This window comes from Myotis brandtii, unplaced genomic scaffold (assembly GCF_000412655.1).
Source record: "Myotis brandtii unplaced genomic scaffold, ASM41265v1 scaffold475, whole genome shotgun sequence".
NCBI lineage: Eukaryota > Metazoa > Chordata > Mammalia > Chiroptera > Vespertilionidae > Myotis > Myotis brandtii.
Window position 1 is genome coordinate 4,413,971 of NW_005368148.1, and position 7,207 is coordinate 4,421,177.

General features: G+C 45.6%; 1 protein-coding gene across 1 annotated transcript in view; it reads right to left on the reverse strand.

Annotated features, from left to right (window-relative positions):
* The window catches only part of LIPA (lipase A, lysosomal acid, cholesterol esterase), a 32,984-nt gene extending 29,636 nt beyond the window's left edge, over positions 1-3,348 (reverse strand). The window contains exon 1 of the mRNA XM_014547479.1: positions 3,328-3,348. The gene's annotated coding sequence lies outside the window, so the exon portion shown is untranslated. The remainder of the gene's footprint in view (positions 1-3,327) is intronic.
* Between the last annotated feature and the right edge of the window lie 3,859 nt (positions 3,349-7,207).

The following is a 7,207-nucleotide window of genomic DNA, read 5'->3' on the forward strand; positions in this document are numbered from 1 at the left end:
TAGAGGAGAGGCGGCCGGGCTCCGCCTCCCAGGCCGCGGCAGCCGCTGCTCTACCTGCAGGCAGCGATCTTCTGGTCTCTTGGCTCCGCACCTAGAGCTCCAGTGGGGCCGGCACCCTCTGCTTCAAATTAAGCATTTAGCATTGTGCCTGATGCAAAGCAATCTTGCTGTCCATTTTATTTTTATTACTAAGTATGCCAAGCATTATTGAGAAACTGGGAGTATAGCAGCCAACCAAACAAGGTCCGGCCCTCCTGCTATCATTCGAATGAGAAGAGACACACCATGAACAACTAACCATATAATATAAAGTAGTAGAAAGTGCCACGAAGAACAACAACAAAAGAGTAAAGGGATAATGAAGAGCATGCAATGTTACATATAAGTTAACCAGAAAAGGACCCTCTGATGGAGTGGCATCTAAACACAAGCAGGAAGGTGATTGAGAACCATGTTGATGCTGGAGGAATCACATTCTCACATTCTGGGGTGTGAGAATAGCATGTGCAATTAGGGTATTAGGCCCTGAGGTAGTAATATCCCTGGTTGGTTCTAGCAAAAGCAATGAGGTCAGTGTCACTGGAACAGAACGCGTGTGGTGAGAGTGGTAGAAAATGAAGTCCTAGTGGTAGTTAGCACCTTAAGGGCCAATGGTAAAGACTGCTTTTTCTTCTGAACAAGGTGAAAAGCTGGTGGAAGGTTTTCCATAGAAAGGCAACATAATCTGGTTTAGAGTTTAGAAAGACCACTCTAGCTGCTAGGGTAAACTATGGGAGACACTGCAATAAACCAAGTGAGAGTTAATGATGGCTTGATCTAGGGTGGTGAGAATAGTAGAGGTGAAGAAAAGTACTCCACTCTAGGTATGTTCTTAAAGTCGAGCCAACACCACTTGCTGGTGGTTGGATACAGGTATGAGAGGGAAAGTGGTGTCAAGGATGGTGCTAATGGGTTTAGTAAAATGAGGTTGCCGTTTTACTAAATACTCTCACCTGCTAAGGCCCCATCAGGAAACAGAACTGTTCTAGGTATTCCAAACAGAGGAAATGCTGGGGTCCAGCCCCAGTGGGTCCAGGGGTTCCCAAAGGTGTGGACCGAGTCGGCGATGAAGGAATAACATGGAGTCAGCATTCAGGTGATCATCATGGTTGGGTTCTCTCTTTATTGTGCTATTACATCTATATTTATATACATCTATATTTGATCCCATAAGCATGCCTCTACAATTACATCATGGTATGTTTTGGGTAACGTTCTACAGTTCCTTGTTTCTTATCTAACCTTAGCCAAAAATCCTGTCTCTATCTAGTTCTGTTGATCTTACTCTTGTCTAGGTTAATCTCTGTGTTCCATTACAAGGGCTATTCCAAGGTCACTATTCTATTGCTCTACTGATAAGCTACAAGGAAGTGACTGAAGGAGTTTATCCTACCCAGTAAAGGTTATGTCCTCCCAGCCATGCTGCTTGCCTTCCCTGGGACTGCCCTGTGTCAGTGGGTCTCCAGGGTATAGACTTTGGTGCTTTCCCTGGTGGGCAGACCCCTGGGGATGTGGGCCCAACAAGTCCCAAATTTATTGCCAACAGTCTTAGTCCAAGTTCTTCATAAGTAGTACATGGTATTTCTGTGACACTAGGAGGATTTACTGATTTATTCTCTTCCTAGTCCTGTTAACCCCTAACCTGGGGAAACAACCTTTCTTGGGGAGGTGGTCCTGGTTAAAATACATAGCGCTTAAGAGGGGAAGCAAACATATGTCATATACGCCAGGTCCCTTGAAACATAAGCTGTGCAGATGTTTCTTCCCTGCAGCACCTGTGTCAAGCAGCAAGGATGGACCGGCTCCCGGCAAGGAAATGGTTACACAGTAATGCAACAGGGTTTAGGGAGGCCCCATGGAGATTAGCAATAGCAGGAAGGATTCAGGCATTGGGGGAAGATAAGGTCAACAGAGACTAGAGGTTGCAGCGTTGAGCAGAAGCATCTGCCAGAGACACTGCCCAAGGATGAACGAGGGGATCTAAAAAATGCCATAGTTTTTCCTTCCTCCTGTCCTCCAAGCTCCCACCAGTCCCTGCTGTGGATCAAATGTAGCCTGTAGCTGGCTGACACGGGAGCCTAAGAAATGCAGCCTGCAGGGTCAGACCCCTCCATAATACAAGTAGAGCAGAGGAAGGAAGGGGAGATGAATCTGGGGACAAAATGGCAAAAGTCAGCACTAGGATTTATAGGTCTAGTGTTCAAAGTCAAATTCCAGGCCAGAGATATTATTTGGGAATAATCAGCTTAGAGACGGTATTTAAAGAGACTGGATATCTCCAATGGGGAAGGCATATAGAGATTCAGAAGATTGAAAAGCTGAGAAGACAGTGAAGTTGGAGGACAACTGAGTGTTGTACTTGACACGAAGTGGAGAAAAAAAAATCAAGAAAGAATATGAGTAGCCTGAGCCAGTACCAATGATGCCTGAGTGAGGTGAGCATTGAGAAATAAGCATCAGATTAGCCACATTTCTGAGCACCAAACATTGCTAAGTCCTTTACACAGTGTCTCATTCAATCCTCAAAACTACATCCACATCCTCATTTCACAGGTAAGGCTTTGAAAGGTTAACTTTATTGCCCCCAAATCCAATGTAGAAAGGCACAAAGATAGAAAGTGGTGTGGCCCAAAATGAAAGCCAGGCTAATTAAATCCAGGTTGTCATCTATGAATGAATGAATAAAGGAAAGTGCAACCAAGGAGTTCCTTCACCCAGGTAGGGGGGGGGGGGGGTTTCCCCTTCCTGCTTTGGGCCATTGTAATCCATAATGACTGGTAGATGACCCATACTTTTATTATAAAAATAAAGCTTTACAGAAGACAGGGGGAATGAGGTGGTTTATAGGGGTGTATATGTAAGCCATCTGTATGTCTTCTTTAGAAACTGTCTATTCAGATTTTATGCCCATTTTTTAAATGTGTGTGTGTGTGTGTGTGTGTTTGCTATCGAGTTGTATGGGTTTCTTATATCTTTTGGGTACTAACCCCTTATCAGATATATGGTTTGCAAGTATTTTGCCCCATGCTACAGGTTGCCTTTTCATTATGTTGATTGTTGTTTTTTTGATGTGCAGAAGCTTTTTAGTTTGATGTAGTATCACTCGTTGATTTTTACTTGCATTGCTTGTGCTTTTGGTGCCATATCCAAAAATTCATTGCCAAGATGGATCATATCCAAAAGGTCATTGCCAAGACCGCTGTCAAGGAGCTTTTTTCTGCAAGGGAACCAGAGTAGCGAAGGGAGCTAACAGGCTGTCCCACCAGGGGGCGAGCTTGGCTTACTCACCTGCCCCTCCTGAGCTGGTCCGTGCTGGCCAGTCTACCTTCCTCCTCCACAGAAGCTGCCTTCTACATCCTCCACAAAAGTCAGTGTTTAAAAAAAAAACACGCCATTTTTCTTTTAAGTTTCTTATTTGAAAAAGAACACACAGAAACTTTAGGAAATACCGAAAACATCAAAGAAAATAACAAAAATTGCCCACAGTTTCAGAACACTGGGATTCCTTTAGCAATTAAGTGTGGAAGGAATTGAATTTTCTTTTTTAATTAAACTATACATCTGGCATCCAAATTCTTCTTTGGGAGAGAAGTAGTTTTTTTCTTTATTTTCATTGCGTTTTTTCTCTCCTTTTGATAAATACAAACTGACACATGTTCAGGATTCAGTGTAAGAACATCTTGTTCCTTGGCATAGGAAGGAGAGAGATGGAGTGTGGGGGCCGGGTGTCCTCTGACAAAAGGGATTCAGAACTGCTCTTGCCTTATCTTTGCAGCACAGCAGGAAGCACGCTGTCCGTGGCTTTAATGAGCACGTGATTTCGAGTCAATGGGCAGACATGCACCATGTAAGTAAGTATTGGCTCTTCCCCCCCGACCTCCATCAGGCTTCTCCCATTCTGGGGAAGCAGCATTCTAAGCCGACAGTTAAATCTCCTCCCACACTGCTTGGATGAGCCCCAAGGGAGGTGAGCATTCATGATTCCTGCATCCAGGTAACTGGACCCACATAGATTCTTTTCATGTATGACACCCAATGATTTTTGCGAAAAGTATTTTACATGGGCCATTGTTCTGTTTTCTGAAGCAGAAAGTGAGTGTGAGGAGTGGGAGATGGGAGAAGGAGGGGGCACGCTGAGCTTTTCCATAGCATGCCTTCGACCATGAGAAGATATTAAAGAAAGGAGGATGGGTTCTAGGGCTCCTATAGGCACGTGCCTTTCCATGTCTGATGGGAGGGAGGTGACTTCCCTGGGGATAGACTATGTTAGAGTTCCCTTCCCCTCAGAGCACACATAGATGCAGAATGACTTGGTTCGCTGGTGCTACTGTTATTTTTAGAAGAGGCTTCTGGTGCTATGACTTCTTCTGCCATCCTCCCGGAAATCAAGAATGCATTTTATTCTTCACCACCTTCTCAAAGGGCTTTCAATCTGCGGGTGGCCCAGCCCTGGGGCTCACATAGCAGAGACTCGGTTAGGCAACAACAGCATTGAGTGGTAAACTGTGGGAGCTTTACGTGGCTAGACGGAACTGTGTCTCCCAGAATTTTCTCCTTTGTCTGATTCCAGGCAGAGTGAGTCAGGGGACATTTTTGCATGTGGTTTGGAGAGTGGGAAAAAGAAGCACTCATTTTGCTTCTTGTGCTTGGAATGGCAGGACGGGTGTTTTTGCAGCTCGTGGCTTACTGTTGCTTATCTCCTGGCTGAACCCCTGGGTGTGCCTGTCCTACCACTGCTGCCCCTCCCCCGGACCCTCCTTCAGTGTCTCTGAATCCTGGGTCGCGGTGTGTTTAGCTCCGTGGTGAAGGGCACCAGCTTCTCCTGCGGAGCCCACATCATCCGAGTTGGAGGCAGTGAGAGCTGACTTGCATTCCAGTCCACTGTTGTGAGGATGCGCACAGCACGTGCTGTGTTCCTGTTGTCTTTGCTCTCCCACATCACCTCCATCTCCCCTTCTCCACTGCCTGCTTGTGGACTTTAAGCTCAAGATCAGACAGGGAGACAACAGTCTCACAGACACTGCTTGGCCAGCTCCCCAATTACATAAAATCCAAGGCCTGTAAGAAATACGTATATATTTCTCCTAGTGGCTCTTCTTCTCCCACTCAACCCTAACACACAAATAAAGAGACTTCCTGCAACTAGGAATTAGGAAATTAGTGATCTAGTTTTATTTCTGCTGATTCTGGTTCTGTCACTTTGTGGGAATTATTTTATCCTTTTAGGCCTCAGTTTCTTTAAAATACAGGAGTTTGACCAAGTGATCCCGTTCCAGCTCTGGGGCTATCAAATGACTTGATGGTTCTTTGCCAAGTATACCAGGCCTTTCATAAATAGCTCTCTAATTACAATATGTGGAGATTATGTTATGACTTTATTTATTTCTACCTTATCTCCAACCCTTAACTACACAGTTTGTGTGAGCAATGCCAGCTCAGGTCAGAGTGTGACCTTTCTGTTTCATGGTATAATTTTGTAGAGAATGTTAACCTGCAGAGGGCAGAGTTTACAAACATGGGTGCTGGACCCAGACAAGGCAGGGTAAGGGGAGAGAGGCACCTAGGGCATATCATTTAAGGAGACACTCACTCTCACCGCCATGCAAGTGCAGGATCAGCGTTTATACCACCCTGAGAGCAAGTGTCTCTTTAAATTTTACACCCTAGGTGCCTCTCTCACCTCACTCTAGTGCTATGTCTGGTTCTAGAGCCAGACTAATGGGTTGGAAGCACAAATGCAGCACTTGCTAATGTACAATCTTATGAAAGTAATTTAATCCCTTTGAGTCTGTTTCCTGGTCTCTAAAATGAATCGCAAAGTGTATCATAAAGCTGTTTCAGAGATTAAAACACCATAGTGTATATAAAACAGCTAAAACGATTCCTGGCACATAGTTATGGATCAATTAATATTAGCTCTCTTTATTTTCATTTTTTATTATATTCAAATAGAGGCATAGAAGAGTGTCTGACATGTAGTTGAAATTTAATAATCATTGAGTGAATAAATAAATGAAGAGAGATAATGGATGGATAGACAGATGAACAAAATATTTACTCTGCGTTCAGCATCCTAAATTTCCCCTCAACTATTAAAAAAATACAAATAAAACAAAGGGAACAATCACTGATAAATTATTAATGATTGTTTTTAAGTGAAGAAAACTATTTAAAACAACCTCTGCTGATCATGATTGGGTTTAGGGATATGACTGGGTTAGTGGCAGTAAGATGTCTTCATTCATTCATTCATTCTCCAAGTAAAGAAAGCACAACTTGCAGTTTGAATGCCTCCAGTGTCTTTTACTCTATGGTTCTTTTACACAAATAACAACCCCCTTCCCACTCTCTTTATAGAAATACTAGAAGCCTCGTGCACGAATTTGTGCACAGGTGGGGTCCCTTAGCCTAGCTGGTGATTGAGGCCAATGGGGGGCAGGCTGGCCGAGGGGAGGGACCGTAGGAGGTTGGCCGGCCACAGGAGGTTGGCTGTGGGAGCGCACTAATCACCAGGGGGCAGCTCCTGCATTGAGTCTGCCCACTGGTGGTCAGTGTGCATCATAGCAACCGGTCAACCGGTCATTCGGTTGTTCAGTTGCTTAGGTATATATATATATACTAGGTTTTTACACAAATAACAACCCCCTTCACACTCTCTTTATAGAAATACTAGAGGTCTGGTGCACGAATTTGTGCACAGGTGGGGTCCCTTAGCCTAGCTGGTGATTGAGGCCAATGGGGGGCAGGCTGGCCGAGGGGAGGGACCGTAGGAGGTTGGCCGGCCACAGGAGGTTGGCTGTGGGAGCGCACTAATCACCAGGGGGCAGCTCCTGCATTGAGTCTGCCCACTGGTGGTCAGTGTGCATCATAGCAACCGGTCAACCGGTCATTCGGTTGTTCAGTTGCTTAGGTATATATATATATACTAGGGGCCCGGTGCACAAAAATTTGTGCACTTGGGGGGCGGGGGGAGGGGGGTCCCCCAGACCGGCCTGTGCCCTCTCGCAGTCTGGGACCCCTTGGGAGATAACGACCTGCTGGCTTAGGCCTGCTCCCGGGTGGCAGAGGGCAGGCCCAATCCCTAGGTGCAGCCCCTGGTCAGGCTCAGAGCAGGGCCGATTGGGGAGTTGGGGCGCCGCCCCATCATGCACAGAGCAGGGCGGATCGG